The 23,842-nt window shown below is 45.5% G+C and overlaps 1 protein-coding gene across 1 annotated transcript in view; it reads right to left on the bottom strand.

Annotated features, from left to right (window-relative positions):
- nrip1b (nuclear receptor interacting protein 1b) overlaps positions 1–23,519 on the bottom strand; it is a 39,224-nt gene extending 15,705 nt beyond the window's left edge. The window contains exon 1 of the mRNA XM_084941499.1: positions 23,202–23,519. The gene's annotated coding sequence lies outside the window, so the exon portion shown is untranslated. The remainder of the gene's footprint in view (positions 1–23,201) is intronic.
- Positions 23,520–23,842: the final 323 nt, after the last annotated feature.

The following is a 23,842-nucleotide window of genomic DNA, read 5'->3' as shown; positions in this document are numbered from 1 at the left end:
TTGCAACAGTGGGAAGGAAAAACTCCCTTTTAACAGGAAGAAGCTTCAAGCAGAACCAGGCTCAGGGAGGGGCGGGGCCATCTGCCATGAAGCTAGAGGGTAAAGGGAGGGAGACAGAAGAAAAAAAAAACATACTATGGGAAAAAGAACCAGATTTTAATATTTGCTAATGACTAAATACAGTACTGTTGAAAAACTAACAGGGAGTGAAAGGAGATGAGTGAAGATAAAACCCTCAGTGCATCATGGGAAGCCCCCAGCAGCCCAGGCCTATTGCAGCATAACTAATGGCCCAGGATCACCCGATCCAGCAGTGACTATAAGCTTCATCAAAAAAAGTGGAGAGAGCGTCTGTCTCTCGAAACCAAACTCAGACTTCGTTCCACAGTAGAGGGGTCTGAAAGAGTCTGCATCACATTCTACTTTTGAAAATGCTAGAAACCAAAAGTAAGCAGGCAATTTGAAAGCAAAGTGCTCTGTTAGGATAATACGGTACTATGAGGTCTGCAAGATATGTCAGGGCCCGATTATTCAAGATTTTGTATGCGAGAAGATTTTTGAATTCAATTCCGAATTCAACAGGGAACCAGTGAAATTAAGCTAATAAGGGAGAAATACAGCAATTCTTTGTAGTCCCAGAATTCAGGTTCAACTGAAGGATTTTCAGAGCAACCTCATAATAATGAATTAAAATAGAAGTAATAAATGCAACAACAATTTTAGACAGGACATTTCTAATTTTAGTGATATTGCCCAAATGAATGAAGGCAGTGCTTTCCTGCTTTTATACTGGATCCTCTTAAATACATGCACCAGGTCAATTTGACTTAATCAACTTTTATTGGTCACAGTGATTGGAGAGTTCATGATTTGGGCCCTGCCTATTACACATGGAGAATATAAACATACTTGCAATGCCTGCTCAGTATTGACAGCACAGTGAATGCCACTGACAGGCTGAACAGATGGGTGTCATTGGCTTGGAATTTAAATTTCATAGTGGAATGCATGCACTGGGCTAAGGGGGGGGAAATATACATATCTAACACTGAATATCTATATATCCTTTTGCATATCTGCTTTAATTAGACAAACTATTCAGCTTTAATCGGGCCGCCAACACAAATCTGTTTCGGTGCACATTCAGACTGATTTTAGAACACGTGAACAAAAAAGTTTGGTTTGAAATGCAACTCCAGTTGCATTTCTAAGGCTGTGGATCAAGAATATTACAGTTAACCACAACTAAATGTGAGAAAAACCATTTTAGAAATAAAAATGGAAAACTGGACTAAAGGGAGGCAAACTAACTGAAAAGACATTGTGCACTTCAACAATACATTTAAAAAAATAGAAAAATATACAACAAATCTTGTTCCTTTTAGACGCTGCTGGGTCAAGCCACAAATTTGTACTAAATACTTTTCTCATTTGCAACACACATCATACCAGGAGTGACAGACGCATAGCTCAGGCTGCTGTTAGAGCACCAGGGGTATATCTGCTGGGGTTTGTGTACAGCCGACCTTTGCTTCGTAGTTACTGACCCCTCGGCTGTTACCGCAGCAACCTATCCCAATGGGCTAGTGATGACCACACACAAATCTGATCTGATCACTTGCAAATAGCAGTCTGCACGATCTGTCTCTACAGATGTGATTTGAGAAACAAATTTGATTTCCCCGCAGCCTGAACAAAGCCTCCAAGCTTCCTTTCTGGTCGTCATTCCTCAAACTGCTGCTGCTTTTCCGTCTAAGCAGAGGTTAATTGCAATTAATTGCCTTCACCTGGCAGCCCAGGTGTAATCAGCGCTCCATTGAGTAGCCAGAATGAAACCCAGCAGGGCTCTAAAGCAGAACCATACCCATCATTAACACTGTGTTGATGGAAATTGTGCAGTAGAAAGAAAAATAATCTCTTTTTTTTGTAATTGCCTTTACTGTAACTAAGAGAAACCTGCTAATTATCAGCCTAGATGCAGCCTAAAAGGGCCAAGACCTGCAGGAAACAAGCATGCCCTTCCCTCAGTCAATCACTGACTGTTAAATCAGACCGAGAGACTGGCGAGGCTCGCACCCAACCGCAGCGGGCATATCGCTTCCTGTATTGAATGTGACTGAGAAAAGACGATCTAGTGGTGGTAAAAAGTAAAAAAGAGGGTAGCAAAAAAGCATTTTGCCTAGTGTGGGTTTAACACCGCTATTGTGCCGTGGCTGTGAGGTGAATGCAGACACACATCATGCTCCCGTACCTTGTCATCCTTAGCTGTGGAGGCTGATACAGGTAAAGTGCAGTAATCAATTTGCTCCACTGGCAGGAGTGCTCCTTTAGAATACTAATCAGGTTTCTTCCCTCCCCTCTTCCCTCATTCTAGCCATTCCTCCACTGCTGCCCCCTCTGCCTTTCTCCTTTCTCGTTCACCTTTCTCATGACTTGACACCCCCAACCCCCCTGGTGCCCCAGACCTGACCAAATGCTAAAGGAGGGCGGGCTGTCTTCTGCACAGATAACTGCTGCCACTAATCAAGCCTACGTGCACCGGGGCGTGGGATTAAAAGAGCTTGCACAGCTTGACTCAGGCACTGAATGGTGCTAGTGCGTGCACGTACACTTGCACAAGATCAAAAATTTAAAGAAAAAAAAAAGAAGCCAGCAGTGCAGCAGTGTCTTGTCCTAGAAACACACATGCACACAGGAGCCTCAGACGAGCAAACAACACAACAAGGTCAACTTAAAAGCTGATGTTAGGTGAACATTCTCGGGCTATAAAAGAACACACACAAGAAGATTAGATCTAATTTGCTCCGCCAGTCAAAACGGGACTCAGTGGCGAGCCACCCATCTCCATCTCTCAGAACACATGTCACGCAGGGAGCCGCAGTGTTGTGCGCATCTAAAGCGAAAGAGGAACAAACTCGACTGCGAATTGACAGGGCCTTAATTCCAGTTCGTTTTTCATTTGGGGAGATGGCTTACAACAAGAGGGGAGGGGAGGGGTCTCTACACCATATCAAACACATGCTGGAGTTGCCTGGAGGCTGTAACAAAGCATCCTTAGTGTTGTGCTACACACACACACACACACACACCCACAGAAGTATATTATGTATATATATATATATGTAGGTTTGTGGGTGGGTGGGTGGGTGTGTGTTTCAGAAAAAGAGGAGACAACGCCACCCTATGCATCAGCAGGGAGATTTCATTATGTACATAACGAGTGCCATTAATCGCTCTTAACAAGAGGACACAACCTCACCTTGGCAGTCTCACACGCACAGCAGGAAGGTGGGGGTGGGGGAGATGAAAATATCTATAGCACGCACCGAAATTAAAATTCACCACACTCAAGGACCCACCGCCTCTTTTTGACCGACCACATCGCGGCCCGAGGGTGCGTGGAGGCAAGCCAGCAGTCATATAGGAGCTGCTCGCCTGATAGACGCATAAAAACACATAAAAAAAAAAGAACTTAAAAAGAAGAGAAGAAGTGTTAGGAAAATGTCGCAGTGGCGGTTGCCAGCAGGGGCTCGTGCCCTTGACATACTGACACGGGTGGAGGAGGGAGGGTGTCATGTGACACTCCTGTCATTCACCTGATCTCCCGCCTGCCCTCCTGGCCACCTGGCAAATGCACCCATCCCCGCCCCTTTGTGCCGATATATCACCCACCTTCGTGCGACCTCATCCTCCCTGACCTGGCACGGGTACGCCCCACCCTCCCCCTCCCCCACTACAGCACCCATGCCCATTGCCACCACCTCTGCCTCTCTGCAGTACCCTGTCAGCCCCATCGTCAGCTCTCAGTGCTCCCCCCTCTCCCCTTCCCTCCCTTCCCCATCACCACCACTACCCCACCCCCGCGGCTGTGCAGCAAGGTCAGGTGGGTCACCGTGTCCTCATCTGTAATCCGCTGCCATTCGTCAGCAGCCCCGGCCCAAGCTGGAGGAGAGAGAGAGAGAGAGAGAGAGAGGAGGCTCTCCGACGAGGGGAGAATGCCCAATTAAGCAGCTGTCACACACACACACAGCTCAACACAGCAGAGCAGGAGAGAGAGAGCCCGAGAGGGAGGGAGGCTGCAGAATCAGCCTACTGTCCACAGACACAGGGGTGTGGTGGGGGAGTGTACATGAATCCTTTCAGCTGTGAGTGTCTGTGTATTGTTTGGGTGTGTGTGTGTGTGTGTGTGTGTGTGTGTGTAGCAGTTGGACGAGGTCAGCTTCAGTTTAGACATATAGGACTGCTGTCTGATGTCAGTGGCGATGGGGGGGCGGGGGGGCGGGGGGGGGGGGGGGGGGGGAGGGTGCAGACTTTAGAAGAGATGCTAGAAAATTTTAGGGCAAGTAGTCTTAAAATGACAGAAGTGCTGAAAACGCTCTTGAGTAGTGCTTTTATGTGTAACCACAAAATTAATGATGATCGGGGAGAAGTGGTCAGATGCTCCTTGGGAAATTAAAAAAAATAACCCCCCAAGAGATAATCATTGCCTAATGGCTGTAAAAAAAAATATCCAAAGGCCGGTCGACACTAACCCCACAGTGGACTGTAGGTTTGAGCAGGTAGAGTTACACTGAAATTCTTTACAGTCACAGACTAGCAGCAGATATCAAATGGGTGACAAATATCCCATAATTGGATCATTCATCACCAGCAAACGCGTCTGTTTTGAGTAATGGGAAAACTAATCAGCAAAAATGATACAGAGACGACTCCACGCCAGACAGCAGGAAGATTTATGCCAGAGCGATTCCAGACTCAAGCCTGTACCTATTGATTGTTTAGTCTAAATGCTTTTTCGTTTAATCAAAAGAAAGAGTCAAAATGGTACTATGCCAGCTGGGTGATGAACAGGTGTGATCGAGCCTCGGGTCTAGGGCACAGAGGGATTCTTAGTTGGTGAGAGGAGGCTCTTTCCGTACTTGTGTCTTCCTTAGTAATACCTTAAAATGTCAAAGTTCAGTAGGGTTCAGTAGAGCTTCAAATCCAGTTTTGAGTGGTTAGAAAGGATTGCGTCACAAGTGTGAGGGACACTTATCCAGTAAATCCTGTCTGAGTAGAGAGTACAGGTCACGGGGACTTAAGCTAGATGTCATACAATGCTGTGAAGTATTCCTGATTTCTTATTTTCTTGCATATTTCTCACACTTAAATGATTCAGATCATCAAGCTAACCTTAATATTAAACAAAGATAAGCTGAGTTGGTAAAAACAGAAAAAAAACAACGACTTTCTAGTTTTTAATTGATACATTTTATTTATTAAGGGAAAAGGCCTATCCAAACTGACTTGAACCAAACTGGGGGATATGGACTTTTTTTTACCAGAGGCCACTTGATCACGATTGGAGTCCAAGTTATGAGTTATTACAAGTTCAGCCTGAAGCGCTTCAAACGTCAAGGCTAGCATGCTTTAACATTAATAGCCCTACATGGATATCACAGTGCGGGAAAACAGTATTGCTACAACTACAACATCACTGAGTTTTGCATCGTGGTTTCAGAGCTATTCCAACCCTGCTAAGTACAACTGGACACTGTGTAGCTGCGGGAGAAGCTACATTAGCTGCAGACTACTCGTAAATTAGGATTCGGAGTTGTATGTTTTTCATGACTTTTGCTTCTAAATAATCAGAAGCAATTAAGTAACCATTCTAAAGAAGCAAAACAAATCTGCTATGTGGTATTAAAAGTTACTTTCCGCTGCTCCCTTGTGACAAAGGATCTACATGTTTGATGTGAGTTTTACGCTGGATGCCTTTCCCGACGTAACCCCAAAAGATATTTGTGTGACAGAAATAGGTTTACAACGTAACACACACCGACTCCAGACCTCCTTACATTCTGCATTTTGTAATAATGAAAAAGATTTGTTTGCCTGAATCTTGGATCATTCCAAAAACAACACAGTGGTACCAAATGAGACTAAAAAGTCTACTATTAATGTCACTGCAAAATCTCTATGAAGCCCAGCAGACTCACTACAAGTCCTCGTAGGTATACTTTAGTAATTCTGTCAGGCCGTATCACTGCACAGCTCCACCCATCTCTGTGATTGTTATTATAATGACTCAGTGTTTTGTCAGCCAGTTCTTCCTGCGTTCTTCCAGCACTGAAAGTACCTAAAGTGCTCCCAAAGTCTAAAGATTGTAATCTGTGATGTCATATTGATGCATAGCCTGAAGCAGCTCCATTAGCGGCCCGGGAGACTGACTTTGTGGACTCATACAATGTCTGCCTGTACTTTTACATCTACAAGGAAATTTAGATGATAGTGGGGCTATTAGTTCTGTTCCAGAAAACATAGCCTTATCTCCGTCCAAAAACCATTCTCCATTACATTCACCTTGTACTTCTTTTCCAATAGTTGTATATTGGTGTAAAATGATACATGAGGAGGCGATAGATGGGCTAGCTCAGGAGCAAAATATACTCTCTTGAAGCTAAATTGCATAGAATAATACGCTAAATGGATTCTGTTCATCATGTGAGTCTTTAACGAGCGAAATCCTCCCCACATTTTCCTGTCACATGGAGGTCATAGGTCAGCTACGTAATAGGGCCCCAGGACAAATCAGCGTAGCATCGTGCCAAAAGCAAGGACTTGAACCCAGACCCTCAGGCTTAAGTCAACCACGAGCCTGCCGCCCTAAGTGCAATCCTGATATGTACAGCTGTGTGCTGTTGTAGGACAAGGCCATATTCTCACGCAGCGTAATTGGCGCCGCAAACTGATACCTGATTGACCAGCGAACACATGATGACAGTGTAAACAAGCAGCACACGAGATGGTGAGCCTGTAGATACTACAATACCCCCCCCCCACACACACACACACTATTAATGACCGAGTTTAATATTGCAAACAGAAACCTAGGATCTGCCCAGGATAGAGCTGTCAGGATAACTGTAACTGTGTCATTTTAAAATCAAAGACTGATATTGTGGCAGTAATGCAGATATGATAATGTAGCTGCTCTTTTTGTATGTTTTTACAGTGAAGATCCCCTCCACCTGCATGTACATGGATTTTGACTTTAATTAATTTGCCATGAAAGGTAACACAGAACACAGAGTTATAGAGGAATGACAGCATTATTGCAAATTTTCGATATCATGCAATAATATCAAGAGATATTGAGATGATATTGTGCATTTTTCGACTATGGTAATGTGGACGTGAAGCAAAAAACAAACAGATGACTGAATTTCCCGGAGGAACCCACCCGAGGGATTGATAAAGTTTCATCTAATCTCTAAGATAATAAATAAATGCCATAAGGTAGATTATGTTAAATCACGAGAGGCCCAAAAATGCTACTTCTGATGGTATTTTTTAAGAGCAAATGTTGGCTGGAAGCATCAGTTAGCATGAATTAGCTAAGAACTGTTGCACCACAGTATGTGAAGAAGTCATTTCTAAATTTAATAAAATTTCATATCCAAGTGCATAATGGACACTGGACACGTAGATGATTACATGTCTTCAGCAGACCACTATTTACTGGTAATATTTAAGGAGTAATATAGCTTCCAGGCTCAACTACATCAAACATAAACAAGAGAGAGCTACACTTTTCCTGTATCATGTTATACAGTCACACACACACACGCTAACAGTTTCATGTCATTTGTGTTATGATAACATTCCCATTGAAAGAAGCCAAATCAGCCACCATTAATTTTTCTGACACCTCTGTCTCTGACACCATAGAGCCAAACCGTCACGGCCTGTTGTCACATTTTCCCTTGACCCGACTGCACCGATATTTCAAACTCGTGACACTCAAAACTCCAAACACTGATGCTGAAAGGCGCACTTTAGGAACCTGCCGGATTCTGAAGGATAGCGTCGTTTTTTTGACATTAAACTGCTGAGTAATTATTCAGATTGCAGGTGCTTAGCTGCAGCTGGAAAACAGTTTAATATGGAATAAGAGCAACAGTTAAAAGCATGACACTCCTGGATGTGCCACCGCAACTCTACTTCCCATCTGAAACCACCTGCCGGTGCACTATACTTAGCCCAAACGGCAGCGTGCGCTCTTTGCAGGTTAGATTCACAAATGCTAGGACTACCTTTCAGCTCAGACTCAGAACTGAAGGGCACTTGCCATTGGTTCCCTGTCCCTTTAAATAACTTTGAGACCCCTTTTCTCTTCTCTACCTCCCTCCCCTGAGGTTTATCACAGTGACTCTTCTCTCTTCCATCTTCTCCTCTCGCTCCCCCTCCTCTCTTTCACACAAACACACAAGCCCTGCCTGTATGTGTGGCTGGCAACTACAAAGCAGTTAGCCAAGCATCTCTTGGCTCTGTGCAGAGAGAATAAGACACTCTCATTACTGCCCTTAAAAAGCTCTTGCCCTCACAAAATCCACTGTAGACCCAGACACCAGCACAGAAAGTCACAGGAAAGACTGAAAAGAGTTAATAAAGGCTACTTTTTCACCCCTCTTACAACTCAAGTCACATGCGACTGTGTGTGCTTGTCTGTGGAGGATGGTTTTTGCACCCGCCCCCCCCTCCTTCCAGCCCCCTTTCCTGTTCCTCTTTAATGTCACAGGGCTGGCTCATATGACCTTGAGCAGCAGCGTTGGCACGGCAAGAGCGAGAGCTGCCTCGCCTGCGGGCGCCCTTGAACTGGATCTGCAAGACAAAAAAAAAAAAAAAACGGGGGGAGAAAAAAAACCCTTCATGCGGCCTGATAGACATCTCAGCCCTCCTCCTCCTCCTCCTGCCCCCCAAACCCCCCCAACCCCCCCCCCCCCCCCCTGCACCTATCCTCCCCCTTTCTCCTCAGCTCTTTTATTCAATCTACGCCACTCCTTATCTGTTCCCCCTGGTGGGAAGAGATTTATCAGGATGCTGTATCTTTAACCTCTCTATCAGACGGAGATAGAAACAGAATTTCAAAATGTCTGACCGGCCCTGCGCAGATTTATTTTTAAACCTCCTCCTCCTCCTCCATGCACAAGCCCCGTGCCATTTCAGGAAAGGGGTTTGGAGAAGGGTGTGTGTGTGTCTGTGTGGGTGAAGGGTTGCTTTATGGCAGGGGTGTCAAACTCAAATACACAGTGGGCCAAAATTCAAAACTGGAACAAAGTCGCGGGCTAACGTTAATATTTATTGAAATATATTTATTCCTCCAGATATAAGAATGAATCTTTTCTTATGGACTCAAACACGTTTTGCTGAAAAACTGAATATGGAACAAGCGAAGCTTAATACTAAACAATATATATATTAGCTGTATAATACCAGTAGGCCAGCTCTGATAGTAATTTGGTGTGGCTTCGTGGGCCAAATGTAATTAGGCTGTGGGCCAAATTTGGCCCGCGGGCCAGAGTTTGACACCTATGCTTTATGGAATACACCTGTGTGATGAGACTGCCATCCACTCCAGAGGTGTTGTTTACGTATATGGAAATCCCAGACCGTTTCCCTCCTGGCTCTGCTCTGAGCCTTTAGCACACACGGTGACCCATAGCTTCAAAACAAATATCCCAGCCTCTGTTTCGGGAACAAGTGCCAGCTTAATGACCAATCAAGGATCTCGGCGTCGAGAAAGGGGGCGGTGAATCAGAACCAGTGTTTTGACAGGTTGATGATGATCTGCTGTGTCCCAGTGAGGACCTCTGATTCTCTAAAGCAAACACCACAGTCCACAGTCCAAAGTCTGACTCTGCGCTGTCCAAATCTTGCTATTGCCCGAGAGCACAAAGGAGATTTATTTTGTTTTTCTGTAAATCAGCAGTAAACACTGGGACACCCTCCCTGCGACTGAGACGCGGGCCACCAAGGTTCAAGTGATACTGTAAATATTTGCATCGCCCCGTTACAGGCACTATGTTCAATACTGAGCTGGAAATTCATAAAAGGACATTTCTCTTGAATGTAACACTAATACGCTGCAGAACAGTGTGTGCACAGAGGACAGGCCCTCCTTCTAGCCCTCCTACTGGTTCTCTTCATGCCTGACCTTTCAAAACTGTAATATTATCACATGTCATATGCAGGCCTGCTGGAAACCATCTGCTAAAGGCAATGTGGTGGCTCCCTATCACCAAAAAGAAAAAGAAAAAAAGGAAACACCGGCTAGATTGGCCGAGCACTGGTTCCGACTGGTTTACTGCTCAGCGTGTCTCACCTTCACACACACAAACACACACATAGAAAAACAGACGGGGCCACGCACACACGCCCTCAGAGGCTGTTGTTGAGCGACATGAGCCACGAGCGCTCTCCTCGATTACTGTTAGGGGCTTTCGCGCAGAGACACGAAGTTCTGGGGCTAAGAATAACATTAGGCAGGTCTGCTTTCCCGGCAGCGGCAGAAAGAGCTCGGGAGCCACAGAGGGGAGCTGCATGTGCGGACTAACACGGAGTCTTTCCTGCTAATCCAATCCCCCGCCATGTTTAGCCCCACCTCGGGATATTATGTTATGTTTGTTAGTGGGACACCTCTGCTAATAAGGCTGTTTTTACAGAGAGCGAAACCAATAAGATTAACATTAGCCAGGACTGATACAGGCAAAGAAAACAGATTTTTTTTCATATCAGGGAGATGGATGTGCTGAAATATTAAAAGGCCCACTATAGATTCCCCCTGCACCCCTCACTAACTCCAGAAGAGCCAAAAAAACAGACTCGTTTGTGGAGGCACCACAGTGTCCTGAGAGATTCATTACAGGCAGATTTGTTCCACATAGTGAAATATGAGTGAGCTCTACTGCCTGAAAATTGCATTGCTCCATAAGCAGGCCCCGACGCCAAAATGAAACCCTGATTTTCAGTCCTAAAGGTCTTAGCTCAGTATTACAACCGCGGCAATTATTTGCGAGGAGGAGATCAAGCCCAGTGTTTATCCCGCTTTGTCTGTCTGAGGCACGGCGGGAAGACACAAAGGCTATGAAATAACAAGCAACGTGTAGGATCGATATCAAAAACACATGGTTACTGTGGCTAGTCCCTTTCTCTGCCACACTGGGTCCTTTTGCCAAGAATCAGCACGAGCAAAATTGATCGAACCCTAATTCAAGCGTCTTAAAAATTAACCTGTAGTTGGGGGAAATCGCAGCCATGCTTTACAACCATGTCAGTCCAGCTGAACAAGCATGTGCACTGCTCCTCTAAACCACAGTTGAACTTGGTACAGTAAATAACCTGACCCAAATAAAGTCAAGAAAATCCTGGAGAAGGCAGGCTATATTTAGCAAACAGCAGCCCGTATGTCAGAGAAACAGAACCAGAAAAGAGCCTTTGCTTAAAAGCATGTGTGGCTCGGGCTTTGAGCCTGACAGGTCTGACTGCAGAAATCAAACGCTATTACTGGAGACTGAGAGGGGAAGAGAGGAACTTATAGGAGGTGGCAGTACTTTAGAGACTCGTGCACTACTGTAAGACTTATACTATATGCGCGAGTGTGTGTGTGTGTTTTGAAGTGTGGGTCTGGGGAGTGAGGAGAGACCTCAGCGCTCAGCTTGGGGCGTATAATCTATGGTTCATTTGCAGCTTTTCTCCCCGGTATGACAAGCCGTTTACAAGACATAGCCTCTGCTGCTGACCCAGTTCTGAGTGGCTGCGTCTCGCGACAAGGCCCTGCCTCCCCATCAGGCCCTGCTCCTCGTCTAACTGACGATAACACCACCACCCTCTGCCTTCGTGAACTGTGGGAAAAAAAATAGGTCGCCCTGACCCACTTTTCTTCTTTCTTTTTTTCTTCTCCTTTCTCTCCCCTCCCTAACGTCGTGCGAGGAGTTCTGCAGAGCATGATCGAGAGAGACAGTGAAAGGGTGAGGGCGAGAGATAGAGAGAGAGGGAAACAAAGGAATAAAAGAAGTTAAAAAGACAGGCTCAGACTTCTCTCTGATCCTTCCCCACATTCTGGCGGCCTTTGGATTACAGCCGACCCTTATCAGCTGGCCTGCTGCATGTTTGGCAAAAAACCCTCCCACGCCTTGAAACAACTGCTCCTGAGGTTAAATACATCTACAGGCCTCTACCATTCCCCCTTCCCACTTCTACCTCTCCTCTTCCAGGTGGCCATTATCTCCCGTCTTACTCAGAATACTAAATAGGAACCCTTTGCCTTATTTAAACGCAGACGCACACGAGCTACTTTGCAGTCATTTGACACCCATGAAAGGATGACCTGTCATACAGCCTAAAAAAATTTTCCCGGGGTGGTGGGTGGGTTTACTAGAAGGCTAGCTGAAGCCAGAAACCAGGAGCTGCCTTAATGCCTGGTAGCATGACACTAGTGCTCTCTGAATGTCTTCGCCACGGTTAGCCCAGCTCATGACATGTCTGAGATCACATGCATGGTCCTCTCATGCAATCCTCAGTAAGCTGCACCCGCAGTATGTGATCATGACTCTCTCTCTCTCTCTGAGGTTAGTCAAGAACAGCGGAGAGTTTCATTCATTTAGAAACGTTTGTTGTGGGACTCGCTGCGTTTTCAGTGTTGGATTCCTGCTTGAAGCCACAGTGAAATATCTCGCCAAAGCACACGTTTTTTTGCTGCTATTTAAATATGAATGTATCTGTCAAAAAATAAATAAATAAATCACCAATCATTAGTCACTACTTGCTGTAGCTTAGCAACCTTTTAGCTTAGCTTCTCCTCGAGACCTATACTTGTAGGAGGCAAACTGACAATTACCTTTAAAAACCTTTAAAGCGTCTTACTGAACAGTTCAGCTTGAATGATAGTGTTCCACTTCGTTTTTATTGCTGCAGCAAGCCACTTGTTACCTTGTATTTTACACGTTAGGCCTTTTAAAACCACAGGATGACTTGCAGAGCATTTGGTTACACAAATCTCTTACAAGTAGACTGTCGAATAGCTCTCCTGACATTAGCGTGCCTTATGCTGGCACCCCAGCGTCACAGTGTGCCCAAGCTAGAATATTAGTCCCGCCAGATGCTAGTGACGACATGTGTTTCGCGTGTACTCATTTGCATCAGCCACAGTTTGACACTTTTAAAAACCAGAGGAGGGTTGACCTGCCACTAAACTCTCACCAGCTTGGTACTAAGCCCCTGCGTGCTAATGGTGACCTAGTGCACACAGACATGTTGGTGCCTCAGAGACAAGCCATGAAGAACGCTGCTCCACTTTCCCATGCTGCCAGACATGCTGCAAAAGCAGCAGAGCTGTGCTGTATCCCTCTAAGTGCACCAAATATGACCAGAGAGCAAATGGCTGTTGGAAAAAAAAGGAGAAAAAAAGCAGAATAGGGTGTCAGGTCTCTTTATTCAACAGGGGTTGGTGGAGGTTCTAGCTAAGTGGGTGGATGTAGGTCAAGCCCTGCCTCTTCGTGAGGTCAACGCTGAATGGAAGGGGAAGGTGGCTTAGACAGAAAGAGGCCCTGGATAAACCACATTCGTCTGGCTCTTGTGCCAGCGCTGGCCGTAGACGTGTAAACAAAGTTACAAAAGCACACAGCTCCTCAGTGATAACGCTATGTGTGTGTGTGTGTGTGTGTGTGTGTGAGTGTGAAAAAAAAAACATCACACACGTTACAAAAGCTTGACTGTTGCTTTAACAGTCCAAACGCTCCCTGTTTAATGGCACATAAGTTGGTGACACTTGTTTTATTCTACATAACACAGTTATAGGTGAAGAACACCTCCAATTGGCTGACGCTGTAAACAATCAACCAAATTATACAAGCTACAGGTTCATCTTGTGTGTACACGAGCTAAAAGCGTGTCAGGCGGGTGGCGGCTGATGTCTGATTTTAAAATGTCACATCCTGGCGGGTGATCACCTTAATTTAAGTTGCTCCTAGCAAGCGAACTCCCTGCACTTAATCAAGAAAGCTTCTGAGCAGTTGGGACTGCAGGGGAGGCCCACTGGGTGGTGGGGGCTGGGGGTTATCTGTGATTAAAAAATACAAACAAGTGCTGATTTTCTGATTTTCACTTTTTATCCACATTTTTAAAAAGTATTATTCATACGCTAAAGTTAACTTTAAAAGAAGAAATTATGCATCTCAAAATACAGAGGACACAGAGATGGTGACTGACGTTTACAATCACAATTTGGCCAATAGCCAACATCAATACCAAAATATACGCTATTTTTTTCTATTAATTTTGATGTTTTCATTTTATCTACTTCATTTCAAAATCTTAGTCGACATATTGGCTGTTGCTGCAGCAGACTGTTTGGCCCTTATAAAGGTGGAAGACCCTGATGCAGGTACAAAGAAAAATGGTTCTGACAACAAATATTTACTTGTAGTAGAGATTACAACACCATGTATGAAAATGAAACCTATTCATAGTTTTTGGTTGTTCTGGATAAACATTCTCACTTTTCTTCCAGTGGCATAAACTATTTGCCGATGGATATTATCTGGTCCACTTAAAGGGGACTAACTTGGCTAATTTCCAAATTCAAAGTTTTATTTGTGGACTTCACTTGAGTAGATTTGCATGATTTACAGTTTAAAATAATCCTTATTTATTGGCCTCGGTGCAGCCACTCAGTTCCTCTCTTTCATCTGCTGTCTCAGCAAGCCGCTTCAGCTCTTTTTACGATCAGGCACACTTTAGGTGAACTTTCTTCTGATTGGCTGCCCCTCGTAAACCATATTGTGACATCAAACAGAGCCAAGAGTAGAAAAAAAAGGTTTGAAACAGAACAATTAGAGCAGTGTGAATCCCAAACCTTTGGCTCACAGACATCACATATGCCATGAAACCATGTTTAATATGAACACCCACCACTGTGACAGTAAAAAAACAGAACTATATGCAGCCATAAAGGAGCTAATGAACACAGTCTTGTATAACACCCAACTCCCTCCTGGATCAGTTAGAATATGGTATGCCACAGTCTGCTTTCTAATAATGAGTGAGATGAGAGGCACAAACACATGAGAATGAGCTCCACAGAGATGAAGGAGGAAGAGTATGTTCCTGTCATGAAAACAAGACAGGAAAATTAGTCGTTGGCTCTTCGTAAAGCTGCCACAGATCCCAGGTGCCACTGAAGCAGCATTCATGCTCATATCGTGGATAGACAGGTAAACAAATAATCATATAAAGGTAGATGCTGCCCGGATTCATTATTTTTGCATTTTGATGCTAAATGTAGGACTCATTTAACTGATGCGACACGATATTTCATTTTCTCTGAAAGAACCAAGTTGCTCCTGATATAAAAGCATCCTGGAATTTAAGGAATAAATAAAAGAGTCCCATTGTCTTTCACCACACACACAACACTGAAGCATCGTAACAGGTCCCAATTAGCCTCAAACGAGCTGAGAAACAGTGGCCCTCGTTGACTGTCCAGTTCTCCCAGCGTAATATCAAGACAAGTTTCTGGGGGGGGACCCCATGTCATTTGCCTAAGGTTTATTAAAGCAGCTTTAACAAAGTGGGCTGGGATCCCTATTTACACAGCCATATGGTAAACGTATCCAGGGGCCAGATATGTTAACATTTGAGCATAAAAATACTCTGAAGCAGAGACAGGAGCTTGCTCTAAAGTGAGACAGTGAGCCAGCGTGGTTTAAAACAGCGGGGCAGCTGTGGGGAGTGAGGGAAGGCAACTGCAATAGCACACATCCTAGCAGCCAGCTCGCTCTGGACATGAATCACTCTGGACATGAAACGACCTTTCCCTGACATATGCTGGTATCAGTGATTGAGAATCGAGTAGATGACTAAACCTGCTCCTTTCGTCAGCACAGTCAGAGTGGAAACTTGTAGCAGCCATTCTCAAATTCAGATAAAGGCTCGCTGCAGCCGCACCACTGGGTCTGACACAACCTCGACCCTGTTTGACCTTGGGAGCGATTACCAAACTGAACGACGGCCCCCGCGGCGACACACATGCCTGTAGCGAGCGTCTCCGCCCCCTCATCCTGGTAGACATACAAGGTTGGGAGAGAGGACAGGGGGTGAGGCTGGGTGAAGGGTGTCACATGATTGGATCTCCTTCTGGAGAGTTACTTAAAGAGCCTCCTCAGCAATCAGGTCAAGGTCACGTTCTAGCCCTAATGCCAAAGGAAAAGAGAGAAGTCTGTGAATGTGCGTGCGTGTGTGTGCGCGCGAGTGTGTGTGTGTGTTATGGAAGAGTGCATAAATAGAGAGGGGAGGAGGAATGACTACATGTTCAGCAGTCCTGGGTCCTTGACAACTCGAAAACACAAGTTATAATTCTATTAGCTGTATTAATCTTCCTGCTTAGTGGACACTTTTATTCAAAGTCACTTACACGATTATCACTCTTGCACATCTCTTCCTATTTCTACTGCTGGATATTTACTGGAGGAATCCAGGTTAATTACCTTTGCTCAAGGGCAGAGGGTGAGCAGTGTATGAGCCAGCAATCTTCTGGTCACCAGTCCATTTTCCCTAAGTAATAGGTCATATGGCTGCCTCAAGTCATCAGCCCAGTGCTTTCCATCTCCTCTTAAATGGCCTCTCTACCACTGGAAGCCTTCTAACACAGTTATGAGAAGGCTGTACTGCTGAATCCCAGTCTTTCGGTCTGTTTACCCGGCTGTAGTGAGGACTACAGTGAATAACGTCACCTCGCTAATGGATTTACAAGTGGGCTGAAGGTTCACAAAAGGACGGCATGTCTCAGAAATTCGAGAGACAACTGTGAGTGAAGGAGGGAGGCTGGGGTTATGCCAAATGTCCCCAGTCCTTCCTTTGCAGCACGGGCATGCATTCCTTTCTCATTTAGCTGTGTACCACCTATTTAGCCACGTTCTGTTAAAAAGATATTTATTGAAAGTGCAATGAATCATTTCTCTTTGCTGACAATTTTTAAATGGACCGAAGGGAATCTGTAATGTCCAAGCCATTAGAAGGCTGCTCTCCACGAAGCTCTAATGGAATATTATCTTGGATGAATGACAAATATCTACCGTGGAATTGCATGCAAGACACTGAGTGTTTCAAGGGAAATTTTTTTGACATTCCTCTATTTAAAAAAGAAAAAAAAAGATAATGTGCTGCAGATCTATCTGAACTCGCACAGCTCGACTCTCCACGGCCACCCGCACAGGTCTCTTGTTGCTCAGCAACAATTCAGCTCATCCCTAGCAGCCAAAAAGTTACACAATTACAGTTCAAGCCAAACGAGGGTTAGAGGTGTGCAGTGCGTAACATTATTAAGCGAGATATAGCCATCTTTCATAAGGTGTGGGTCTGAGTGAATGAGGAAGCGGGGAAACCCCAGGTGATGCATTTTCCTCCTGCAGGAACCAAGCACCGTGGAAGTGTGTGAATGCTCGCTGGGTGACAACGCCGCCCTACAGGAGAGGTGTCGTTGGGCTGACGGCATCCAGCCGTTGCTCCCGGGTACAACAAAAGTTTAACAAAGTCTCAAACTGGTCTTGAAACAGAAGCTCATAGCTTATAGTATATATATGTATGCCCTGCTCCCTCTCCTCCACCACCACCACTCACCCCCCCCCGCCCCACCCCTCCACTGTGCTGTGCAATATATCCATCATTCATTCATAAATTCTAAAAACTCCTCTTTAGTTAATTGCCTGGGAAAATTTAATTTCAAACGAAAGCTTTTAAAAGAGAAAGATATAATTAAGTTGCAGGGATCTCTCTGCCTGCCCCCCCACCCCCCCGTCCAGGGGTGCCAAGGGGACGTGTGCTGTGAGCTGTGGAGCTCTGCACCGCACTGCTCCGTGTCAGGGAAGTCATGCACCCATGTTTAAAGCAGAACGTTACGTAAAGCCTCCCCCTCTGCACAGGCTTACTGCACCAGACGCTGTGTCCTTGCCTGGGCTGCTCAAGGTTCCTAAAAGGACAGGCTGCTAAGAAGTTAGGAAGGACAGGGCCCTGTGATAGCCTGCAAAAAAAAAGAGAGGGTAGGCGGGAGGGTGGGTTGCTGCTTGTGACAGCCTTGGACTTTGAATTCAGCGCCAGACAGGCTCATGCATCAATCCCTCAACTTACAAAGACAAGGCACTAACCTTGACGAGGCCAGGGACTCTTCAGGAATGAGTGGCATTTTCACTTAGCCCCAGCTTCTCCCCTGTAGTCCTGCCACATAACCTGCTTAAAATAAGACACAGTTGAAGAACAGTTGACCTCAGTCACTGGACTCTGTGACCCATCGTTCTACTCCTCAACCCTCAGGTTTCTTCCACCGCCCCGGGCGGGGGGGTGGGGGGGCTTCGCTACAACACATGAGGAGGTCGCATAAATAGCATTTAGTGCACAAGGTGCAGCAGCCTATCCTGATGCCTGTCAGAAAGTGTTTTGTTTGAGTCACGGCACACTCGAGTGAATCCACGTTTGCTGTGATGCTCGGGATTATCACAGACTTAATTACAACCGTTCCTCCAACTGTTGCAGCTAAACAATTCTAACAAAAACTACAAACATGCAGACAAGCATCTACTGGCATTATGCAGTTTATGCCACTGCAGGACAACACGACAGACATCTTCCATCACGTGCACGCAAACAGGCTGGGCATGCCTGCCGTCTATGAGCATCTGTCCTCATTCCCTTTTGCAGCCTGCCCACTCTGACACGCCTGTGACACTGGCCTGCCTGTGGCGAAGCACTTTCCCCCCCTCGTCTGACTGCAGCAGCATCCTGGCTGCACACTCACCACAAGAGTAGAGAAAACCTCCCTACTGCACCTCTACAGCCCCCGGGGTGGCAGCTCTGCTATAGGTGCAAGAGAGGCAAAGAGAGCCAGAGATGGAGGGAGAGAGCAGAGGGAGGGGGAAGTCAGTTCCACACTGCTCCGCCGCTGTGACCGCACCAGCCCGGCCAGGAAAAGAGTCAGCTTCTCTCACATCACCCAGGAGGTCTGCTGCTCCACGCTACATCTCCTCGATCTTTACTTAACGTACCAGAGGAGCGGTACGGTGGAGACTTGATGTTACCACACTACAGGCTAGCTTGATGCCGTTTCCCTCCTCCGCTTCATTGCTCTGCACACTGGGCCTTGGCAGCGGTTGTTTTCGAAAGGGGCCGATGCTTCATGGGGGTAATTTATTTGACCCGTGGTATCTCGCTCTTTCAGCCTTCCATCCCCGTTTAGCGAGTAATTTCAGCAAAGTCTAAATAATTCACGGCAACTGCAATCAGCAGCGATCAATTGGGGGAGATAATTGAAGGGCCTGTCATTGCAGCCAAGGCCAAGGTGAGGTGTGAAGGCAGAGGGGCAGAGAGTTGGAGGTGATGGCGAAAGTCAAAAGGGAGGAGGAGACGGTGGTGGGTGCAGGGGGGGGGCGCGAATCATTCAACAGCTGAGTTCTGGCTAGTATAGCTTTCAGGGATTGCAGAGAAGGAGTCCATCTTTCTTCCTCACATTTCGTCATTCCAGCCTGCATCCAGGAGCGGTGGCTGTAAAGCAGCGTTTAGCAGTTACTGCTTTGTCATCAAAATAAGTCTCATTGACTTTGGCTGCCTTCTGCTCGTGACAGAAGCACCGGCAGAAGCAGGAGTGCTGTCTCTGAATGAGACACAGCGGCTCGCTATGACTGAGAGCAGAAACCTTTTAAGTGGGAAGACACCACAACTGCCCCCACGGTGATGTCATTTCCAAAAGCAACAGCAAACTTCTGTACTTCCACATCACTTTCTGACTGTGTAGGCATTCTAGGGGGAGAAAATTCAGAGAAAACACACTGAAAATACACCCCGATCAGTAAACGGTACACATGCATCTTTATGTGTGCTTATCTGCGTGCCCCATTTCTGCTTGGTTTAGAATAGCGGTGTTCCAGTAGTAATTTGAATGTCTATTTTAATTCAGCACTGTTGGCTTCCATTAGTCTGCATTTATGCTTCAGTCACTCAAGCCCTGATATTTTAGCCTAGTGCTCACCATCATTTTCAAGAAATTTGCTTATGTAAAAGCCACTGACAGACGATCGGTGCAAGGGATGCACTTACAGATCAGCTGAATATCGGCCGATAAGATATCAGCAGATAAGTCTGCATTTACTGATATCAGTTTGAGCATTTAATTTTGGGAGGTTTTCAGGCTGTAGTTACTCAGATTTTGAATTTAGTATGAAAAATAATCACATTACAAGACAGGAAGAAAAAGGGGAGAAGGAGAAATGTCATTACAGATTACAGGTTGGAGGGGGTTTGGCGTGTGGGTAAGGTTGGTGCATTTCTCTAAAAAATGGTAAACATAACAAAATAGGACTGAAAAAGTATAAATATGGAGTATCAGGCAAACCTTTATTTGTGACACAGGCACTGGGCAAGAATTTGTATGGAAGAGGGGACAGAAGATTGCCACTACTTAATAGTAAATCAGAGGAAAGTGATCATTTCAGTTTGTTGATTGAACACAACACTGACTTCTGTCTTGTTAATTAGAGATAAATGTTTCATTCTGACTGTGAAATTTACAGCACAACTGTCACGGTGTAAATCTTTTTCCTGTTACAGCAGCACTTCTGACCATTGTTATTAGAAGAGTGTCTGCTGAACAAACAAACGATAAATGGAACAATAAAATGATTTGGTTTAATGCACGCCCCGCACTGGCATTATGGAGCCCAAACAATTAGAGAAATGAGTTTGTGGCCCAAAGGTGTCTGGTTTTGAATCCTCAGCGGGCCGACAAGAGCGCGGGCCTGTAAGTAGATGAGAAATGCACTTCTGCTCCTCACATCTACTGTCAAAGTGCCCTTGAACAATGTTCGGTGGCCAACAACACAAGTGCTGGGCATCTCCCAGGTCTATAATAAATCAAAAACTCTGCAGTAAATGCATGACACTTGTTCTGGTAGATTGCACATTAGTTTTTTGTTTTTTTTTTCTTGCTGCCAAGTATCTCAGCAATCAAAAAGCGGGACGCCACTCTCAATTTCTGTCCGCCCTGTGCTCGTGCTGTGGTCTATGACAGATTTACAAACACTAAGGGTTTGAGCTGGCACAGTGGCAGTAGTTAGAGAAGCTGTTAGTAGAGGTAAGTGGCTGGGCAAGTACTCTGTGGAGTCATTGTGTGAAAAAAAAAAATACATTTTTTACAGCGATTTCTCCTTTACATAATTCAAAGTCACAAAGTAGCAACAAGCAGGTGGATTCTGAAATTACTCTGTGTTTTCCACGATGTGCAAAAGAGATGTGCAGAACACACCTGCAAGAGCACACACACACACACACACACACACACACATAAACACTCATGTCAAAACTTGCCACTTTCATACAGCAGCGGCAGCGGCGGCGGCAGCAGTGTTTTGATGGCAGATAAGATTCTGCAGTAATGAAAGGCAGCCAGTGGACAAGAGAGGAGAGAGTTCAGAGTCCAGTCTTGTGACTGTTGAGCAGCCTCGGCATCATTTGCATTTGGCCATTTGAATGTCCTCTGGTTCTGTTGCAGGCTACTGCACATCACTCAACAGCAGCTCCCGGGACAATAGCAGATGGCAGAGTCAAATCAAGCCCCGTCCAACACAGAGGATCCTATGAATTGCAGCACACAGGCCAGACCATTCAAACACTCATAAAGCACAACTTAAAAAGTTGGGCTACAAACGTGGAGGTTTTACGTTATCTGTGGCAACAGAGGACAAGCCGAACTACCTTGAACATCTTGTGTAAGTTCAGGTCAAATAATTAAGCAGCTTAAATGTTCAACAAAAGAGAGGCTAAGAGGCAGACCCCCAGACACAGGCAGTATTTAGAAGGCTTTAAAAAAGTTTGACTCTTCTCTGCATTACTTTAGATTGGTAGCCTAAGTAGTTATGTGGAAGGCAGGAAATTAACTGAACCTTTTTTAAAAAGCCTCATATTCCAACATCCAAACAGGTTATTTCAGAAGCTGAACTACAGCTTGTACTCTGCCCTCTTTCCGGTAAGTCTCAGAAAACTTCAACCCCTGACCTTTTGCCTCCACACAGATCCAAAGTCCAATGAAGCAATAAGATATTTGTGAAAAAAAGGAACACCTACGTAAAGGCCACTCAGAAACTCTCGCCGAGAAAACATCCAAGCCTTTGAGATCTATCAAAACACATCTGACATGACGGCCGGGTGATGTGACAGGCTGCAACAGACCAACTTGAAATGATGGGTGTTTTAGTCTGCAGACTAGACTAATCTCTATCAGAGGACCCTGGGGAGGGTAGAGGCATTCAGACATTTTCAGAGGTGGTGTAGGTAACAAGTAAAAAAAACAAAGAGTATTAATGGGAATCACCAACTAAGCCATACATCAAGTGCACACCTTTTTGAGTGCATTAAAAAAAGCATTACCTTGATCCTGACTGTGTAATTAAGTTGTTGTAGCAACACTGCTTTGCAACATTTTTAACAACCTTCGCCTACACTGTGTTTACTGTACATGCTCAGGGGTTAGTGTCACTGTCCCTACTTTCCCCTGAGTGCTACTGCAGTGACACATGCAAAGTCTTGCTCAATGAATATTCAACCCAAACTCATTTTTACACCCAGTGGGCCCAAGTGGCTTTTAGCACCTTGAAACAATTACATATGAGTCAACGTATAAGACCCTTTACGCTCGGAGGGCCATTAAAAACCCCTTAAGACTTGCCAACTGTAATCTACACACCGGTGCAACTGTGAAGCGTTTCCCTTTGGTGGTGCTAAAACTACAAGATGGGGGGCTGTGCAGTGTTTTGACCCGACGTGATGAACTACATTAACTGTACTAACGTTACATTACAGCTGCCGCGCTCCAAGCAGAAGACGGTGCGCACTGTTATTAAATTAAGCCAACGGGTGACATTAGTCATTCGGTGTTCGTACTGCCAAGCAGCCTGACAGCCCAGAATACACTGTGGAAATTAGCAGGAGGGTTTCAAGAGATTCAGAGGCGGTGTGTGCGTGTATGGGGAGAAACATTTATAGAGAAATGCCTCTATCGTGGGCCTAATTTGAGCCACTGATCCGAAGGATACGGGCACTGGCTGCCGTCACTGACGGGCTGTGCGGCTAAATGGAAAGCCACACGGGCAGGTTTATTCCCCGCTTCTTTATGCAGCGATTTCAGCGACACATCCATAAGCGCCCCTGGCCGCCGTGCGACACACAAACAGCGTTACCGATCCCCGACACAAACGCACACATACACACACACACACATAGAAAAAAAGCGCACGATCTAACCACTGCCCGACATACGCGCACCCGTGTACGTTTCCACCCGCAGCAGTATAAGAATAACATTGTCCAGACGTAACAGTGCGCTCGCTTAGAGATCCCCTTACCTGCGTTCGTCCACCCCACAGAGGCGCATCGTTATCATTCGACAGGAGGAGGCAAATCCAATGAAAACGGTCGCGACACTTTTGGCAGGAAGCAGAAATGGCGAGGCAGGCTTCGAGGGAGGAAAAAATCAAGTCCGAAATAATTTCTAAAAAGCCTCCTTTTGATTTGATTTGATTTTTTAATTCTACAAATGAATGCTGCGCCTGTGAGCGAGCCGAGGTGTGGAGCGCGTAGTCTGTGGAAATTGTTTATTCTCGGAGTCCCCTCGCTGTGGAGAAGTGAGCGCAGACAGCTACACTCCTCCTCCTCCGCCTGCCGCTGACACCACCCTTAAAGGAACAAGCCTTCACCGCTGCCCACATACTCCCTCTGCCAACAAGGAAGCACTTTTTAACATTAGATGTACAGCAAATGGTCTTAACGCTGTTTTTTCCCCATTTTAAACTAAGTAATATACACCGCCTACGGTTTGTCTCACACCAAGGGACATACAATGGAAATGCTTAATTAGCAGATTATTATTTAATCATTTAAATTATTAAGAATGAGCTGGGCTAAAATAACCTACCATGGAGGGGATCTTTTTGGTTACGTCTCATTCTGTCTTACTTTAAAAAGGAATGTTCAAAAAGTTATGAAT

This window comes from Perissodus microlepis, chromosome 10, assembly GCF_051167445.1.
Source record: "Perissodus microlepis isolate ML-2025 ecotype Zambia chromosome 10, ASM5116744v1, whole genome shotgun sequence".
Classification (NCBI taxonomy): domain Eukaryota; kingdom Metazoa; phylum Chordata; class Actinopteri; order Cichliformes; family Cichlidae; genus Perissodus; species Perissodus microlepis.
This window is presented reverse-complemented; position numbering and strand designations above follow the sequence as displayed.